Source organism: Arachis hypogaea, chromosome 13 (genome assembly GCF_003086295.3).
Source record: "Arachis hypogaea cultivar Tifrunner chromosome 13, arahy.Tifrunner.gnm2.J5K5, whole genome shotgun sequence".
In the NCBI taxonomy this organism is placed as follows: domain Eukaryota; kingdom Viridiplantae; phylum Streptophyta; class Magnoliopsida; order Fabales; family Fabaceae; genus Arachis; species Arachis hypogaea.
The window spans coordinates 113,017,590-113,036,396 of NC_092048.1; the positions used below are offsets into that span (position 1 = coordinate 113,017,590).

General features: G+C 37.8%; 1 non-coding gene across 1 annotated transcript; it reads left to right on the forward strand.

Annotated features, from left to right (window-relative positions):
• The first annotated feature begins 8,719 nt into the window (after nt 1-8,719).
• On the forward strand, nt 8,720-8,827 carry LOC112739965 (small nucleolar RNA R71). Its single transcript, XR_003170898.1, has one exon. It is a non-coding gene; the product is annotated as a small nucleolar RNA R71 (small nucleolar RNA).
• The last annotated feature ends 9,980 nt before the right edge of the window (nt 8,828-18,807 follow it).

The window sequence follows — 18,807 nt, forward strand, 5'->3', positions numbered from 1 at the left end:
ATTTCTCATGGAAGGATCAACAAAAGCCTCAACAAGGCTTTAATAATGGGGGAAGAAACAGGTTTAGCAATAGCAAGCCTTTTCCATCATTAACTCAGCAACAGACAGAGAACTCTGAACAAAATACTTCTAATTTAGCAAACTTAGTCTCTGATCTGTCTAAGGCCACTATAAGTTTCATGAATGAAAAAGGTCTTCCATTAGAAATTTGGAAGCACAAGTGGGCCAGCTGAGTAAAAGGATCACTGAAATCCCTCCTAGTACTCTCCCAAGCAATACAGAAGAAAATCCAAAAGGAGAGTGCAAGGCCATTGACATAACCAAAATGGCCGAACCCAATGAGGGAGAGGAGGACGTGAATCCCAAGGAGGAAGACCTCCTGGGACGTCCAGTAACCAATAAGGAGCTTCCCTCTGAGGAACCAAAGGACTCTGAGGCTCATCTAGAGACTATAGAGATTCCATTGAACCTCCTTATGCCCTTCATGAGCTCTGATGAGTATTCCTCTTTTGAAGAGAATGAGGATGTTACTGAAGAGCAAACTGCCAAGTTTCTTGGTGCAATCATGAAGCTGAATGCCAAATTATTTGGCATTGATACTTGGGAAGTTGAACCTCCCTTGTTCATCAATGAACTAAGTGATCTGGATCAACTAACATTGCCTCAGAAGAGACAGGATCCTGGAAAGTTCATAATACCATGTACCATAGGCACCATGATCTTTAAGGCTCTGTGTGACCTTGGTTTAGGAATAAACCTCATGCCCCTCTCTGTAATAGAGAAACTGGGAATCTATGGGGTGCAAGCTACTAAAATCTCATTAGAGATGGCAGACAATTCAAGAAAACAGGCTTATGGACAAGTAGAGGACGTGTTGGTAAAGGTTGAAGGCCTTTACATCCCTGCTGATTTCATAGTCCTGGATACTGGAAAGGAAGAGGATGAATTCATCATTCTAGGAAGACCTTTCCTGGCCACAGCAAGAGCTGTGATTGATGTTGACAGAGGTGAACTAGTCCTTCAATGGAATGAGGACTCCCTTGTGTTTAAAACTCAAGGATCTCCCTCTGCAACCATGGAGAGGAAGCATGAAAAGCTTCTCTCAAAGCAGAGTCAACCCAAGCCCCCACAGTCAAACTCTAAGTTTGGTGTTGGGAGGCCACAACCAAACTCTAAGTTTGGTGTTGAACTCCCATATCCAAACTCTAAGTTTGGTGTTGGAGAGTTTCAACAATGCTCTGAACATCTGTGAGGCTCCATGAGAGCCCACTGTCAAGCTATTGACATTAAAGAAGCGCTTGTTGGGAGGCAACCCAATGTTTATTTATCTAATTTTGTTTTTGTTTTTCATGTTTTATTAGGTTCATGATCATGTGGAGTCACAAAATAAATATAAAAATTGGAAACGGAATCAAAAACAGCAGAAGAAAAATCACACCCTGGAGGAAGCACCTGCCTGGCGTTCAACGCCAGAACAGAGCATGGTTCTGGCGCTGAACGCCCAAAATGGGCAACATCCTGGCGCTGAACGCCCAGAACAAGCATGGTTCTGGCGTTCAACGCCAGAAATGGCAACAAATGGGCGTTGAACGCCCAGAGTTGTGTGCAAAGGCATTTTACATGCCTAATGGGTGCAGGGATGTAAATCCTTGACACCTCAGGATCTGTGGACCCCACAGGATCATCTCAAGATCTGTGAATCCCACAGGATCCCCACCCATCTCGCCCTCTCTCTCTCCATTCATGACCATCCCTTCTGTTTTCCATCCATACACACATCCCTCCATCTCCTCCATATCTTCTTCTTCTTCTATTCCTTCTTCTTTTGCTCGAGGACGAGCAACATTCTAAGTTTTGTGTGGTAAAAGCATAGCTTTTTTGTTTTTCCATAACCATTAATGGCACCTAAGGCCAGAGAAACCTCAAAGAGGAAAGGGAAGGCAAGTGCTTTCACCTCTGAGCCATGGGAGATGGAAAGATTCATCTCTAAAGCCCATCACTAAGAAAAGGATGGAGCAAACAAGAGAGCCCACTCATGGAGCTCAAGAAACAAATGAGGAAGCTCACCATCAAGAGACCCCTGAGATACCTCAAGGGATGCTCCTTCCTCCACAAAACTATTGGGAGCAAATCAACACCTCCCTAGGAGAACTAAGTTCCAACATGGGACAATTAAGGGTGGAACATCAAGAGCACTCCATCATCCTTCATGAAATAAGAGAAGATCAAAAAGCAATGAGGGAGGAGCAACAAAGACAAGGAAGAGACATAGAAGAGCTCAAGGACATCATTGGTTCCTCAAGAAGGAAATGCCACCATCACTAAGGTGGATTCATTCCTTGTTCTTATTTCTTCTGCTTTTCGTTTTCTATGTTATGTGCTTATCTATGTTTGTGTCTTCATTACATGATTATTAGTAGTTAGTAACTATGTCTTAAAGTTATGAATGTCCTATGAATCCATCACCTCTCTTAAATAAAAAAATGTTTTAATTCAAAGGAACAAGAAGTACATGAGTTTCGAATTTATCCTTGAACTTAGTTTGATTATATTGATGTGGTGACAATGCTTCCTGTTTTTTTGAATGAATGCTTGAACAGTGCATATGTCTTTTGAAGTTGTTGTTTAAGAATGTTAAATATGTTGGTTCTTGAAAGAATGATGACTAGGAGACATGTTATTTGATAATCTGAAAAATCATAAAAATGATTCTTGAAGCAAGAAAAAGCAGCAAAGAACAAAGCTTGCAGAAAAAAAAATAGGCGAAAAAAAATATAGAAAGAAAAAGAAAAAGCAAGCAGAAAAAGCCAAAAGCTCTTAAAACCAAGTGGCAAGAGCAAAAAGCCAGTAACCCTTAAAACCAAAAGGCAAGGGTAAATAAAAAGGATCCCAAGGCTTTGAGCATCAGTGGATAGGAGGGCCTAAAGGAATAAAATCCTGGTCTAAGCGGCTAAACCAAGCTGTCCCTAACCATGTGCTTGTGGCGTGAAGGTGTCAAGTGAAAACTTGAGACTGAGCGGTTAAAGTCAAGGTCCAAAGCAAAAAAAGAGTGTGCTTAAGAACCCTGGACACCTCTAATTGGGGACTTTAGCAAAGCTAAGTCACAATCTGAAAAGGTTCACCCAGTTATGTGTCTGTGGCATTTATGTATCCGGTGGTAATATTGGAAAACAAAGTGCTTAGGGCCACGACCAAGACTCATAAAACAGCTGTGTTCAAGAATCATCATACTAAACTAGGAGAATCAATAACACTATCTGAACTCTGAGTTCCTATAGATGCCAATCATTCTGAACCTCAATGGATAAAGTGAGATGCCAAAACTATTCAAGAGGCAAAAAGCTATAAGTCCCGCTCATTTGATTGGAGCTATGTTTCATTGATAGTTTGGAATTTATAGTATGTTCTATTCTTTTTATCCTATTTTGATTTTCAGTTGCTTGGGGACAAGCAACAATTTAAGTTTGGTGTGGTGATGAGCGGACAATTTATACGCTTTTTGGCATTGTTTTTAGTATGTTTTTAGTAGGATCTAATTACTTTTAGGGATGTTTTCATTAGTTTTTATGTTAAATTCACATTTCTGGACTTTACTATGAGTTTGTGTGTTTTTCTGTGATTTCAGGTATTTTCAGGCTGAAATTGAGGGACTTGAGCAAAAATCAGATTCAGAGGTTGAAGAAGGACTGCTGATGCTATTGGATTCTGACCTCCCTGCACTCAAAGTGGATTTTCTAGAGCTACAGAACTCGAAATGGCGCGCTTTCAATTGCGTTGGAAAGTAGACATCCAGGGCTTTCCAGCATTATATAATAGTCTATACTTTGGCCAAGAATAGATGACGTAAACTGGCGTTCAACGCCAGCTTTCTACCCAAATCTGGCGTCCAGCGCCAGAAAAGGAGCCAAAACCAGAGTTGAACGCCCAAACTGGCACAAAAGCTGGCGTTCAACTCCAGAAAGGACCTCTACACGTGCAACACTCAAGCTCAGCCCAAGCACACACCAAGTGGGCTCCGGAAGTGGATTTATGCATCAATTACTTACTTCTATAAACCCTAGTAGCTAGTTTATTATAAATAGGACATTTCACTATTGTATTGGAAATCTTTGGACGCCTGGTTCTTAGATCAGAGGGGCCGGCCATTCGGCCATGCCTAGACCTTTCACTTATGTATTTTTAACGGTAGAGTTTCTACACTTCATAGATTAAAGTGTGGAGCTCTGCTGTTCCTCAAAGATTAATGCAAAGTACTACTGTTTTCTATTCAATTCATCTTGTTTCGCTTCTAAGATATTCATTTGTACTTCAATCTGAATGTGATGAACGTGACAATTATCATCATTCCCTATGAACGCGTGCCTGACAACCACTTCCGTTCTACCTTTGATTAAATGAGTATCTCTTAGATCTCTTAATCGGAATCTTCGTGGTGTAAGCTAGAATGATGGCGGCATTCAAGAGAATCCGGAAGGTCTAAACCTTGTCTGTGGTATTCCAAGTAGGATTCAATGAATGAATGACTGTGATGAGCTCCAAACTCGCGATTGCGTGGCGTTAGTGACAGACGCAAAAGGATAGTAAATCCTATTCCAGCATGATCGAGAACCGACAGATGAATAGCCGTGCCGTGACAGGGTGCGTTGACCATTTTCACTGAGAGGATAAGATGAAGCCATTGACAAGGGTAATGCCTCCAGACGATTAGCCGTGCCATGACAGGGCATTGGATCATTTTCCTGAGAGATGACCGAAAGTAGCCATTGACAGTGGTGATGTATCACATAAAGCCAGCCATGGAAAGGAGTAAGACTGATTGGATGAAGATAGCAGGAAAGCAGAGGTTCAGAGAAACGAAATCATCTCTATTCGCTTATCTGAAACTCTCACCAATGATTTACATAAGTATTTCTATCCCTATTTTATTATATTATTTTCGAAAACTCCATAACCATTTGATATCCGCCTGACTGAGATTTACAAGGTGACCATAGCTTGCTTCATACCAACAATCTTCGTGGGATTCGACCCTTACTCACGTAAGGTATTACTTGGACGACCCAGTGCACTTGCTGGTTAGTTATGCGAAGTTGTGAAGATATGTTTAGACCATGGTTCTGTAAATCCGTTTTTGGTGCCATTGCCAGGGAATCAATTTCGAACAACAATTCACAACCCGAGTAGCAATTTCACATACCACTTAATTCTCCTAGGAAAGTGTTGATTTGCTCCCAATAGTTTTGTGGAGGGAAGTGCATCCCTTGAGGTATCTCAGGGATTTCATGGTGAGGAATTTTCTCATGCTCTTGTTGAGGTCCATGATCTCTTGTTTGCTCCATCCTTTTCTTAGTGATGAGCTTATCCTCATCAATGAGGATGTCTCCCTCTATGTCAATCCCAGCCGAATTGCAGAGGTGGCAAATGAGGTGAGGAAATCCTAACCTTGCCAAAGTGGATGACTTGTCAGCCACCTTGTAGAGTTCTTGAGGTATAATCTCATGAACCTCTACTTCCTCCCCAATCATAATACTACGGATCATGATGGCCCGGTCTATAGTAACTTCAGACCAGTTGCTAGTAGGAATGATTGAGCGCTGAATGAACTCCAACCATCCTCTAGCTACAGGCTTAAGGTCCAGTCTTCTTAATTGAACCGGCTTGCTTCTTGAGTCAACCTTCCATTGAGCTCCTTCTACACATATGTCCATGAGGACTTAGTCCAACCTTTGATCAAAGTTGACCCTTCTAGTGTAGGGGCGTGCGTTTTCTTCCATCATTGGCAAGTTGAACGCCAGCCTTACATTTTCCGGACTGAAATCTAAGTATTTCCCCTGAACCATGGTGAGCCAATGCTTTGGATTCAGATTCACACTTTGATCATGGTTTCTAGTGATCCATACATTTGCATAGAACTCTTGAACCATTAAGATCTCGACCTGTTGAATGGGGTTGGTGAGAACTTCCCAACCTCTTCTTTGGATCTCAAGTCGGATCTCCGGATACTCATTCTTTTTGAGCTTGAAAGGAACCTCAGGGATCACTTTCTTCTTGGCCACAACTTCATAGAAGTGGTCTTGATGGACCTTTGAGATGAATTTCTCCATCTCCCATGACTCAGAGGTGGAAGCAATTGGCTTCTCTTTCCTCTTTCTTAAGGATTCTCTGGCCTTAGGTGCCATTGATGGTTATGGAAAAACAAAAAGCAATGCTTTTTACCACACCAAACTTAAAATATTTGCTCGTCCCCGAGCAAAAGAAGAAAGAAAGAAGGAGAAGAAGAAAAAGAATGGAGGAGAGGGAGAGAGGTGTGTATTCGGCCAAGGGTAAGAAGAAAGGGTTGTGCTGTATGAAAATGAAGGAATGAGGGGTTTATATAGGGGTGGGGGAGGTTTAGGGTTCGGCCATTAGGGTTAGGTTTGGGAGGGAAAGAGTTTGAATTTTGGAGGTAGGTGGGGTTTATGGGGAAGAGGGGATGGATGTGAGTGGTGAAGAGGTGATGGGGAAGAGTGATTGAGGTGATTGGTGAGGGGTATTTGGGGAAGAGAGTTATGAAAAGGTGTGAAGAGGAGAGAAGAAAATGTGGAGATCCTATGGGATCCACAGATCCAGTGGGGTCAAGGATTTAACATTTCTGCTCCAATTAGGCATGTAAAATGCCCTTGCTGTGTAATCCTGGCGTTTAACGCCAGACTGCTGCCTGTTTTTGGCATTAAACGCCCAAAAGTAGCATGTTTCTGGCGTTTAACGCCAGGTAGATACTTGTTTCTGGCGTTAAACGCCAACTTGGTGCTTGTTTCTGGCGTTTAAATGCCAGAATGCTCCTCTTCAAGGGTGTGCTATTTTTTTTATGCTATTTTTCATTTTATTTTTGATTTTTTTGTAGTTTTTGTGACTCCACATGATCATCAACCTAATAAAACATGAAATAGAAATAAAAAATAAAATAGATATAATTAAATAACATTGGGTTGTCTCCCAACAAGCGCTTATTTAATGTCAATAGCTTGACAGTGAGCTCTCATGGAGCCTCACAGATGTTCAGAGCATTGTTAGGACCTCCCAACACCAAACTTAGAGTTTGAATGTGGGGGTTCAACACCAAACTTAGAGTTTGGTTGTGGCCTCCCAACACCAAACTTAGAGTTTGACTGTGGGGGCTTTGGTTGACTCTGCAGTGAAAGAAGCTTTTCATGCTTCCTCTCCATGGTTACAGAAGGAGATCCTTGAGTTTTAAACATAAGGTTGTCCTCATTCAGTTGAAGGATCAACTCTCCTCTGTCCATATCAATCACAGCTTTTGCTGTGGCTAGGAAGGGTCTTCTAAGGATGATGGATTCATCCTTATCCTTCCCAGTGTCTAGGATTATGAAATCAGTAGGGATGTAAAGGCTTTCAACCTTCACTAACACGTCCTCTACTTGTCCATAAGCCTATTTTCTTGAGTTGTCTGCCATCTCTAATGAGATTCTGGCAGCTTGCACCTCAAAGATCCCAAGTTTCTCCATTACAGAGAGTGGCATTAAGTTTATTCCTGACTCCAGGTCACACAGAGCCTTCTCAAAGGTCATGGTGCCTATGTTACAGGGAATTAGGAATTTACCAGGATCCTATTTTTTTTGAGGTAATTTCTGCCTATCCAATGCATTTAGTTTATTGGTGAGCAAGGGAGGTTTATCTTCCCAAGTCTCATTACTAAATAATTTGGCATTCAGCTTCATGATTGCACCAAGGTACTTAGCAACTTGCTCTTCAGTAATGTCTTCATTCTCTTCAGAAGAAGAATACTCATCAGAGCTCATGAAGGGCAGAAGGAGGTTCAATAGAATCTCTATGGTCTCTAGATGAGCCTCAGATTCCTTTGGTTCCTCAAAGGGAAACTCCTTATTGGTCACTGAGCGTCCCAGGAGGTCTTCCTCACTAGGATTCATGCCATCCCCCTCCTCTTTGGATTCGGCCACACCATGTAAGGTAATGGCCTTGCACTCTCTTTTTGGATTTTCTTCTGTATTTCTTGGGACAGTACTGGGAGGAGTTTCAGTGACCCTTTTACTCAGCTGGCCTACTTGTGCCTCCAAATTTCTAATGGAGGACCTTGTTTCATTCATGAAACTTAGAGTGGCCTTAGATAGATCAGAGACTATATTTACTAAGCTATATGGATTCTACTCAGAATTCTCTGTCTGTTGCTGAGTGGATGATGGAAAGGGCTTACTATTGCTAAACCTGTTTCTTCCACCATTATTAAAGCCTTGTTGAGGCTTTTGTTGATCCTTCCATAAGAAATTTGGATGATTTCTCCATGAGGGATTATAGGTATTCCCATAGGGTTCCCCATGTAATTCACCTCTGCTATTGCAGAGTTCTCAGGATCATAAGCTTCTTCTTCAGAAGATGCCTCTTGAGTACTATTGGATGCAGCTTGCAATCCATTCAGTCTCTGAGAAATCATATTGACTTGCTGAGTCAATACTTTATTCTGAGCCAATATGGCATTCAGCGTATCAATTTCAAGAACTCCATTCCTCTGAGGCATCCCATTACTTACAGGATTCCTCTCAGAAGTGTACATGAACTGGTTATTTGCAACCATGTCAATGAGTTCCTGAGCTTCTGCAGGCATTTTCTTTAGGTGAATGGATCCACCTGCAGAATGGTCCAGTAACATCTTTGATAACTCAGACAGACCATCATAGAATATATCCAGGATGGTCCATTCTGAAAGCATGTAAGAAGGACACTTTTTGATCAGTTGCTTATATCTCTCCCAAGCTTCATAGAGGGATTCACCATCCTTCTGTCTGAAGGTTTGAACATCTACTCTAAGCTTACTAAGCTTTTGAGGAGGAAAGAACTTGGCTAAGAAAGCCGTGACCAGCTTATCCCAAGAGTTCAGGCTATCTTTAGGTTGAGAGTCCAACCATATTCTAGCTCTGTCTCTTATAGCAAACGGGAAAAGCATGAGCCTATAGACCTCGGGATCAACCCCATTGGTCTTAACAGTATCACAGATTTGCAAGAGTTCAGTTAAGAACTGAAAAGGATCTTCTAATGGAAGTCCATGAAACTTGCAATTCTGTTGCATCAGAGAAACTAATTGAGGTTTAAGCTCAAAATTGTTTGCTCCAATGGCAGGGATTGAGATGCTTCTTCCATGTAAGTTGGAATTTGGTGCAGTAAAGTCACCAAGCATCTTCCTTGCATTGTTATTATTTTCAGCCATGTCTCCTTCTTTTTCGAAATTTTCAGTCAGATTTTCTCCAGAGAGTTGTGCTTTAGCTTCCCTTAGCTTCCTCTTCAGAGTTCTTTCAGGTTCCGGATTAGCTTCAACAAGAATGTTCTTATCCTTGTTCCTGCTCATATGAAAAAGAAGAGAACAAAAGAAAATATGGAATCTTCTATGTCACAGTATAGAGATTCCTTATGTAACTATAAGAAGAGAAGAGTAGCAAAAGAAAAAGATAAGAATCCAAACACAGGGGAGAGGAGTGGATTCAAATTTTTGAGTGAAAGAGGGGTGTTATTAGATAAATAAATAAATAGAAAGAGATGAGGGGGAGAGAATTTCGAAAATTAAATAAATTAAAATAAAAGTATTTTTGTTTTTAATTTAAAATTAAAGTTAAAATTTGAAAATAAGAAAAGAAATAAAATTAAAATAAAACATAATTAGTTAATTAAAAAGGAATTTTGAAAAAGAGGAAGGTGATTTTCGAAAATTAGAGAGAGAATTAGTTAGGTAGTTTTGAAAAAGATATGATTGAAATAGTAAACTTTTAAAATCAAACAAAAAGTCAAGTAGTTAATTGAAAAAGATTTGAAAATTAATTTTTGAAAAGATAAGAAGTTAGAAAAGATTTTGAAATTGATTTTGAAAAAGATGTGATTGAAACTTAATTTGAAAAAAAAAGATTTGAAAAAGAAATTTAAAAAGATCTGATTTTGAAAATTAAAGTTGATTACTTGACTAACAAGAAACAAAAAGATAGGATTTTAAAATTTAAAGATTGAACCTTTCTTACTAGGCAAGTAACAAACTTAAAATTTTTGAATTAATCACATTAATTGTTAGTAAAGATTTTAAAGTTATGAAACAAAATAAGAAAAAGATTTTTGAAAATCAATTTGAAATTTTCGAAAATTATGAAAGAAAAATGAAAAAGATTTTATTTTTTTGAAAAGGATTTGAAAAAGATAGAATTTTTAAATTGAAAATTTGATTTGACTCATAAGAAACAACTAAATTTTAAAAAGTTTTGAAAAAGTCAACTCAAATTTTCGAAATTTATGAGTGAAATAAGGGAAAGATATTTTTTTATTTTTGAATTTTTAATGATGAGAGAGAAAAACAATAAAAAGACTCAATGCATGAAAGTTTTGGATAAAAAAAAATGATGCATGCAAGAACACTATGAATGTCAAGATGAACACCAAGAACTTATTTTTGAAAATTTTTAAGAAAAGAAAAACATACAAGACACCAAACTTAGAAAATTTCAATGTTGAGACATTAATAATTCAAAAATGCATATGAGAAACAAGAAAAGATACAAAACAAGAAAATATGAAGATCAAACAAGAAGACTTACCAAGAACAACTTGGAGATCATGAAAAATGCAATTCATGAATTTTCGAAAAATGCAAGAAAGAGATAAACATGAAATTGACACCAAACTTATGACTTGACACTAGATTCAAGTAAGAAACATCAAATTATTTTTGGTCTTATAATTTTATTAATTTTTTGGATTTTTTTCGAAAATTCTTTTGAAAAGGAAAATAAGGATTCCAAAATTTTTAATAGAAATTCCAGGAATCTTGCAATGTTAGTCTAAAATTCCGGTCCAGGAATTAGACATGGCTCACTAGCCAGCCAAGCTTTCAGTGAAAGCTCCGGTCCAAAACACTAGACATGGCCAATGGCCTGCCAAGCTTTAGCAGATACCAATCAGACATACAACAGCTGATACTTCATTCAACTTGCTTTTGTGCTGATGAGTGGAAGCCTCGGTCCAAAAGTGTTAGACATGGCTTTACAGCCAGCTAGGCTTCAACATGTTTCATGAAACTCTAGAATTCCTTCTTAAAAATTCTGAAGCCATAGAATAATTTATTTTTTATTTTTATTTTTTTAATAATTTTTGAAAATAAAAAGAATAAAAACAAAAACTTAAAATTAAAATAAAATTACCTAATCTGAGCAACAAGATGAACCGTCAGTTGTTCAAACTTGAACAATCCCCGACAACGACGCCAAAAACTTGGTGCACAAAATTGTGATCCTTAACAACGGCGCCAAAAACTTGGTGCTCAGAATGTGATTCACACACTTTGTCACAACTTCGCACAACTAACCAGCAAGTGCACTGGGTCGTCCAAGTAATAAACCTTACGTGAGTAAGGGTCGATCCCACGGAGATTGTCGGCTTGAAGCAAGCTATGGTCACCTTGTACATCTCAGTCAGGCGGATTCAAATGGTTATGGTGATTTGATAGTAAAAATATAAATAAAATATAGGATAGAGGTACTTATGTAATTCATTGGTGAGAATTTCAGATAAGCGTATGGAGATGCTTTGTTCCTTCTGATTCTCTGCTTTCCTATTGTCTTCATCGAATCCTTCATACTCCTTTCCAAGGCAAGCGTTATGTAGGGCATCACCGTCGTCAATGGCTACATCTCATCCTCTCAATGAAAATGGTCCAAAATGCGCTGTCACAGCACGGCTATTCATCTGTCGGTTCTCGATCATACTGGAATAGGATTCAGTAATCCTTTTGCGTCTATCACTACGCCCAGCACTCGCGAGTTTGAAGCACGTCACAGCCATCCCTTCCCAGATCCTACTCGGAATACCACAGACAAGGTTTAGACTTTTCAGACCTCAAGAATGGCCGCCAATAATTCTAGCCTATACCACGAAGACTCTGATCTCACGATCAAAAGGATAAGAGATACACATTCAAACTTGTTTGCATGTAGAACGGAAGTGTTTGTCAGGCACGCGTTCATAAGTGAGAATGATGATGAGCGTCACATAATCATCACATTCATCATGTTCGTGTGTGCGAATGGATATCTTAGAGAAGAAATAGGCTTGAATTGAATAGAAAAACAATAGTACTTTACATTAATTCATGAGGAACAACAGAGCTCCACACCTTAATCTATGGTGTGTAGAAACTCTACCGTTGAAAATACATAAGAACAAGGTCCAGGCATGGCCGAATGGCCAGCCCCCAAAACGTGATCCCAGAATCAAAAGATAATCCAAAGATTCGACTCAAAATACAATAGTAAAAAGTCTTAGTTATACTAAACTAGTTACTAGGGTTTACAGAATTGAGTAAATGATGCAGAAATCCACTTCCAGGGCCCACTTGGAGTGTGCTTGGGCTGAGCATTGAAGCTTTCACGTGTAGAGGTCTTCCTTGGAGTTAAACTCCAGTTTGTAACCTGTTTCTGGCGTTTAACTCCAGAATAGGACAGAGAGCTGGCGTTGAACGCCAGTTTGCGTCCTCTAAACTCGGGCAAAGTATGGACTATTATATATTGTTGGAAAGTCCTGGATGTCTACTTTCCAACGCAATTGAGAGCGTGCCATTTGGACTCCTGTAGCTCCAGAAAATCCACTTTGAGTGCAGGGAGGTCAGAATCCAACAGCATCTACAGTCCTTCTTCAACCTCTGAATCTGATTTTTGCTCAAGTCCCTCAATTTCAGCCAGAAGATACCTAAAATCACAGAAAAATACACAAACTCATAGTAAAGTCCAAAAATGTGATTTTTATTTAAAAACTAATAAAAATATACTAAAAACTAACTAAATCATAGTAAAAACTATGTAAAAACAATGCCAAAAAGCGTATAAATTATCCGCTCATCAGGTCCCATGGGACAAGTACCTATGCTTCCATCCTCATCAATTTCACGTCGTCGAATCTCTACCCGTGGAATTTCACGGGTCTCCATTTAGCTCCCAAATCGCGAGTAACCTTGCAAAAACCTGTTTCGGTTGAGTTTTTTTAATCATCCCTATTGCTAGCGTTCATTGGTTCGTGAAACTACTTCAGCCACTCAGTAAATTCTCAGATAACTAAAGTCCAAACAATATCATTCTCATAAAGTCATATGTATTCTTGTTATAACAATATTAATTGAAGATAAATTGTTAAATACTAAATGAGTCACATTTTTCACGTATATAACAATAATTAATATTATAAATAATAAATTGTGAAATCATAATATTTTAAAAAATGACATGTAGACAACTTTAGAAAAGTGAAAAATATTAAAAACTATATATTGATCAATAATTTTTTTTATAAAATTTACCCATAGTCTATGATTAATAACTTTGGAATTATATATATATATATATATATATATATATATATATATATATATATATATATATATATATATATATATATATATATATATATTATAGAAATTTATACTTTTTTTTCATATTAACGATGTTAATGTATATATAGAGAGAGAGACTTTTATCATTACATGAAATTATAAAAAAAAATTAAAAACAAAATTGATTGATATTTTTCTAATAATTTATTTATTTTTTAATTTTAATTTAAATTAAATTATATATTCAATTTTATATTTGTTTATCCTAATAATTTTATATAATAGATAATATATTTAAGCATTTTTAAAAGTAATTATTCAATTTTACATGGTTAAAAAATAACCATGAGATTGAAAATAAGATGAAGTAAAATATAATAGATATATGATGAGTTAAAGGAAAATAAATAATTAAAAATAAAGTAAATAAAAGCAATTAAAAAAAAGTAGAAGTAATTAGAAAAAGACAATCCACGTAGTCGATAAAAAACTAAATATGTTCTTATTAAAAAATTTTCAAGAAAAATATTATGAATAAGAACTTATTAATCAAATTCTATAAAAATATTATAAAAAATTTGAAATATTAGTAAATAAAAAAGTAACAACCTCAAGAACAAAAATAAAAAAATAATATAAAACAAAATCATAAAAAATTTGGCAAAATGAAAATAAACAAAATCAAAAAATAAAAAATAACAAAAATTATAAATAAAATGAGAAGGGGGTGAAGGAGGTATAAAGCACATTACTAGAAGTAATTCGCCGATTACTGTTGGAATTATCGTCGGATTTTGGGTGGGACGTCTCTGTCGACTTTATCATCAGAATTTTCAAGGGATTGGCATAATATATAATTTATCTGGCCAAAAAATTACCGTCAGATTTGACATTCCATCCCAAAATTTGATGTTAATTTTTGGCGCGTATTTGGATTTTATTGGCGCCAAGTTTACCGTCAAGGACAGAAAAATCTGACAATAACACTAATAAATAAAATGCATCATTGGTGTGCATTTGCTACATGTCACCTCAAATGTCTTCCTAGCTTTGGATCCACATTTCTCTTCATTTTCGGATGATGAACAGGCCTATTTATCAGGAAAGGTTCACATCTTAAAGCATCTATTGGACCAATATCTTCGCTGTTGACAGATTTGATGCAGTATTTGTAAGTGGACCTTATAGCATTCATAGTCAGCCACTTATGTACAAAATTCTCTGTCTTCAATCTAATTTTGTGCATAGTTGTAACTTCATGCATGCAAGACATTCCTGAAATATGAGTGAAATTAGCAAAATAAAGATATCAAGAGTAAGAATCTGTAACAACACATAACTTAAAAATTACCAATTAACTGTCAAACATTGCTGCTGTAGGTCCTTTAAAGTAGATTTTACTCCAACCCTGTAAATTGCTCTATGAACCTCAAACAGAACCTCTCATTGTCCCTAGCCCAAATGGCTCTCCATTTATTAGCTTTGGGCTTGATAAACTCATCTAATCTCTTCTGTTGGACTAGGGCTAACTAACTAGGATGAGCCTTCAATTTTTTCTTATGGGTGGCCATTTTCTTCATTAGGTAGCATCTAAGGTCTTTACATATGGTCATAATTGGTTTTTTCTGTATTCCACAATCTTAGCATTTCACACCTCATACATATTATTTGTAATATTATCTACCTTTGGTCCATGACTAAAGTAGGCCTTTGTCTACACTGCCGGCTCAATCATTGAAGATACTCCCAGGCTCCCAAGTTGACTTGCTTCAGTTTCTCCAATGAACAACAAAATTCTTGTATTGTAGTGTACCTTGCACATTCCTACACCATCAATTTAGTCTATTGATCCTTGAAGTGCTTGATAAATCTTTTCCAAATATAAAACACATTGTTCCTATGGTGTACATTGGGCATTACTTCTTTCAGTGCCAACTCCAAACCCTTCATGAATAATTCAAAATAGATAATAGCAAGAATATATTAGTACTATAAATTAAAGAGATTAGTAAGCTATCATGAAAAATAAAATTAACAAATTATCTTTTGTTGATCTGAAATGAAATTTCATTTATGTTGTGAGACATCTCCCAAATTCTCTTGTAGCAATGTCAAGAACTACTTCTATGTGTCCTTGCACTTATTAAGAACAACTGCATAGGCTATCAGAAAGAAGTGGTCATTGACATCTTGTCTCACTACACTTAGAAGCTGGCCACCATAAAATCTTTTCAAGAAATAACCATTGATGAAACCATATTTTACGATAAAGCTTTAAAAGATTGTCTACCACATGAGGGCAGATGCTATAAGAACCGCGATTAACCAACCGGTTAATTAAGTAATTAATATTGTCCAAATTAGATTCCGAATAGTTAGAGAGAGAATTTGAGGATTTAAAGGTGATTTTTGGACTCAGTGGGTTTTTCTGAGTCAGAAAATGTGCTTTCTACGAAAAACCATGAAAAATCGCAAACTGACAGTTGAACCAGTTGAACGGGTTTAAGTATGCCCGGTACCGCACGAGAAAAAGTGAAAACAGTCAAAAAGTTTAGAGAAATGTTAGAAATGGAAAACCGGGCTTTAATTTTAAAGGTTTGGCCCGAAGTTGGGCCAAACGGACTAAAAATGCTAACGGGTTGGACCGGGCCCAAGTTGGGCCCAAGCCCAACATATATAAGGGCTCATTAATGAACCCACACAGCATAACACACATAAACATAACCCCACACCAGCTGAGAAGAAGAAGGAGAGAACCTCCATTTTCGCTATTCATTTCAATCTTCCAAAGCTCATATCTTGAGCTAGAGATCTCCGATCGTCGCACCGTTTGCGGCTATGCGTTCTTCGTGAAGAGCTCTACAAAACTCATACAAGAAACTGGAGAGGTAACCACAAAATCCTTTCTATTATTCTCTCCAAAATTTCGGTTCATAGGATTTGTGATTAAGTGAGTTTTTGTGATTTTGGATGTTTAGGTTCACTATAATCTTTGCTTAGCTTTGGGTTTCGACATCCAAATCGGTTGGAAAAGGTAAGAGCCACTAAAACATTATGAATTTATGTTTAATTGGAACCCTAGGTTGATTTGAGGTGATTTATATGCATATAGTTTGATTGTTGTGGCTTTGGGAGCTATTGTAACTTAATTGTGCTTATTGGAGTGGAATTGAAAACTTGGATTGTGGTTGGAAGCTTGTTTGTACTAAATTGGAGTTTTTGGCACATATAGGGAATCGTTCAAGGTATGATTTCGTTTTTCTCTATGTAGTATATATTCATGGACACTTAGGCTAGTGACCTATAGGATAGGTTAGATTTATATGGTTGTTGATGATAGTTGGTTGAAGTTGTATGCTAAATTGATGTTGTTTTGTTGGGAAATGACGATGTTGAGTTGAGATGTTTGATGATTTGAATGATTGTATGTGGTGGGATATTGATATAAGTATGAAGGAAATTGATGATGAGAATTGATAGGAATAAATTGATGGTTGGTAAATGTGTTGGTGGAACAATGAGCTTAGTGTCACATATTTTGTGTTTGATGATTGAGAATGGTACAATGTGATTTAAAAGGGTAGATTGTGCTGGAAATGAAAGTTTGGTATTGATCTAGTTGGATGTGGCTTGTGAATTTGGTAAATTTGGGTACATGTGAAAATTGGGTAAAAAGGAAATTTTGGTGAACTTTGTTCGATCATAACTTTTTCCTTCATTTTCGAAAATGATTGAAATTTGATTAAAATTAAAAATCCTTAAAAACCCTTTAAATTGATATAAAGTTTGTTAAAATTGGAATTTTGTAGAGGAAGTTATGATCATTCAAAGTTTGTGTTAAAAATCTGAAATTCTGCTAAGTTGCAGAATTACATGATTTCTGATATGTGCGAGCGCACATCCTTGTGCGGATGCACACCCTGTGAAAATTTGATCTGAACGGACGCACACACCTGTGCGCACGCACAGGCAGGGAAATGCGTTCTGTTTACAGCGCTAGCACAGTTTGTGCGCGCACATATCTAAGGAAGAATTCCAACCTATGCGGACGCACACGTTGGGAAGGCCAGTCTGTTAGGGGCACTGGCACAGGTTGTGCGAGTGAACATATTCTGTAAGTTTTACCACCTGTGCATACGCACACCCCTGTGCGTACGCACACATTTTAAAATCTCCTGGGCGTGCGCACGCACACACCCCTGTGCCGCCGCACACACCCTGTTTCTCAAATTTTACTTGTTTTCAACTATTTTACCTTCCCAACAAGGTTGTAAGCTTCTATAACACTATTTTAAGACTTTTGGGCCTAGTTGTGAGTATTAGAACATGGGATATAGCCTAAGGGTTCTAGTAGATGATTTTATGATAAATTAGAAAACGGCGGCCTAGGTTTCTGGCGTACTGAGAATGATTTGATGTTAGGTGAAGGATGATTGATATATGAGATGAGGAATGATGAACTGTTGATATTTGGAAATTGAGTTATGAATGGACAGTGGTTGAGATGAGTCGCGGACTCTGAATGAGATGATGGATCCAAGTATACTGAAAATATTTTTTGAAAACCACTGAAATATTGTTTTACTGAGATTATAAGACGTTATGCGCCCGGCAGGAACGGCGGTTGGATCCCGCCTGTCGAGGTAGCGGCGGCAGCGTAAGGGCGGTGGTTCGTCCCGCTTGCATTGAGATGTGAGGTCTGTGGCAAGAGTATCCCGCTCGCATCCCTTTGGATCTATAAAGCGTGAAGGCGCCAGTACCTGGACAGTGATCTGAGCACTATATCTCAGGGGTTCCCATATGAGAATTCCGAAGGGCGACGTCTCGATGGAGATGTGTCGGGTTGGTAGTTGAACCGACAATGTGATATCACAGCCAGTAGGGCAGGCATTTATCATATGCATTTCCTATCTGTTTGCATGCTTTGACTATTTGAAATGGTTTGCCTATTTGTATAACGTGCCTATTTGCTATTTGAATTATTGCCTTATATGCTTCTACTTGTGTTTTACTTGCATTGTATATTACCTGTGTTTTCTACTGGGATTGAGGAGGTTCGAAAGGCGGTGGTGATGGGATTGCATGGAGGATAGGTTGGTGAAGGCTGTGGGACAACGGTGTTTGGTTAGAATAGTATTCCCCTAAGATAGAGTACCCTGTTTAGTTATGTTAAGGTTTCATATAATTATGCTTATTTGTTTTAGAATGCTTAAGTTTGAATCTTGTGATGGATATGGAGCTTAGGATTGTCTTTTGCGTCCCGGGGTGGGCACTGTTACCATACTGAGAACCTCTGGTTCTCATACCATATTTCTGTTGTATTTTTCAGATGCAGGTCGCAACCCACCTCGGTGAGTTGCTTTAGATGGTGACAGAAGCGGAGGATCTTGGATTCTTTTGGAGTCTTTTTGGTTTATCTTTTTTATACATCTCTGTTT